Below are 2055 nucleotides of genomic sequence, written 5' to 3'. Positions count from 1 at the left end.
GAGCAAGTGATGTACCCCTTGCTGTAGCTTAGAAACAATGCTACAGTCATTGATTGTAACTTTGGTGTTTTTGGAAACTTAGCACCTCTTCCCCCTTCTTGCCAATGGCTCTGTCAATTTCTCAGCCTAACTAGGATCATGGCATCCGGTCCCATCACTTCATGGCAAATAGATGGAGAAAAAGTGGAAACAGTGGCAGATTTTATTATCTTGGACTCCAAAATCCCTGCAGATCATGACTGCAGCCATGTAATTCAAAGACACCTGCTCCTTGGAAGAGAAGCTATGAAAAACCTACACAGCGTATTAAAAAGCAGAGATATGTGTTTTATGAAAGGAGAGAGGGTTAGCACTCCTCTTGACATGATGGAAGAGGCTCTCTGGCCTGACAACATGCATACGATTAAGGCATTGCCTACCTACTTTGTGGCATCTAACCACATTTTTTTTGTGCTTTCCAAAGTAGGAGGATTTTAAAGGATGATTTATCTTCTGAAAAATAAACATTAAATTTGAAAAAAAATTTTTTTAATCAAAGACCACTTTGCCAGCAAAGGCCTGTATAGTCAAAGCTATGGTTTTTCCAGTATTCATGTACGGATGTGAGAGCTGGACCATAAAGAAGGCTGAACACCAAAAAATTGATGCTGGAGAAGACTCTTTAGAGTCCCTTGGACAGCAAGATCAAACCAGTCAATCCCAAAGGAAATCAGTCTTGAATATTCATTGGAAGGACTGATGCTGAAGCTGAAGCTCCAATAGTTTGGCCACCTGATACCGAGAGCCAACTCACTGGAAAAGACCCTGATGCTGGGAAAGATTGAGGGCAGCAGGAGAAGGGGAAGACAGAGGATGAGATGGTTGGATGGCATTATCGACTCAATGGACATGAGTTTGAGCAAATTCTGGGAGATGGTAAAGGACAGGGAAGCCTGATGTGCTACAGTCCAGGGGGTTGAAAAGAGTCAGACATGACTTAGCGACTGAACAACAAAGTTTTTGCCAAGAGCCAAGGAAATGCTTGTTGACTCTGTATCAAGAAAACAAGGCAATCACTTGTTCATCTCAGTATAGGGCTGGTGGTGGTTTAGTTTTTAAGTTGTGTCTGACTCCTGTGACACCATGGACTGTGGCCCACCAGGCTCCTCTGTTCATGGGATTTCCCAGGCAAGAATACCAGAGCATTCTTGGGTTGCCATTTCCTTCTGCACAGTATAGTGTTAGCAGGACCTTAGTGCTAAAGCTTGAAATGCAATGGGTACACAGACGCCCAGGGACTTCTCTTGCAGGTTTCAAGAGGGGAGAAAAAAATGGGGAGGTGAAATGTCCCTTCTCTATGCTCAAGAGATAATTGCAGGTACAAGAATAAATAGGTGTGTAAGAATAAATCCACACTAATGTCTAGACAGAAAAAAGTATCGAAAGGAAATCAAGAGAAATTTGCCTTGCTGGGATTAGCATCTTAGAACCAGAATAATGAAAACATCAGCAATTGCTCCCAAAGATCACTGTATTAGTCAAAGTTCTCCAGAGACAGAACAAATAAGATAGAGGTAAAGACATAGTCAGAGCCAGAGATAGAGGCAGAGGTACAGGTAGATTCGTGGAGATTTCTTGTGAGAGATTGGCTCATGTGAATGAAGGCTAAAAATGCTGAGAAGATTTGCTGTCTGTAAGCTGGAGACCCAGGAAAGCTAGCAGCATAATTTAGTGATATTCCCCAAAACACCGAAGTCACAATCAATGACTGTTCATTTGTTTCTAAGCTACAGCAAGGGGTACATCACTTGTTCAATAACTGGGACTGAAGCTCAGTTGAGACAAACTTGGAGAGAGTTTTTCTTGTTATTTATTTTTTAGTTTAGCACTTTGAAGTGTTTCCTTCTTCACTTGGGTTTATATGGTGAATACAAAATATTCATCAAAAATTCTTTATCTTTAAATTTGGATTTACTTGACAAACATTTTCATTGAAAAATAACACTGGGGATATTTTTCAAGTGATGGCAAGGAAGAAAATGATGTGAAGGAAACCCTCTTCCCCCTTACTTGTAG

General features: G+C 41.0%; 1 non-coding gene across 1 annotated transcript; it reads left to right on the top strand.

Moving 5' to 3' along the window:
• Positions 1-323: 323 nt before the first annotated feature.
• Positions 324-449, top strand: LOC147370633 (U6atac minor spliceosomal RNA). The gene has a single exon (XR_015166308.1). It is a non-coding gene; the product is annotated as a U6atac minor spliceosomal RNA (small nuclear RNA).
• The last annotated feature ends 1606 nt before the right edge of the window (positions 450-2055 follow it).

This window comes from Bos grunniens, chromosome 6 (genome assembly GCF_055505025.1).
Source record: "Bos grunniens cultivar Pamir isolate PY7600 chromosome 6, Bosgru_T2T1.0, whole genome shotgun sequence".
Classification (NCBI taxonomy): Eukaryota; Metazoa; Chordata; class Mammalia; order Artiodactyla; family Bovidae; genus Bos; species Bos grunniens.
The sequence above is the reverse complement of the archived record's forward strand: the minus strand, read 5'-3'. Positions and strand labels throughout refer to the sequence as shown.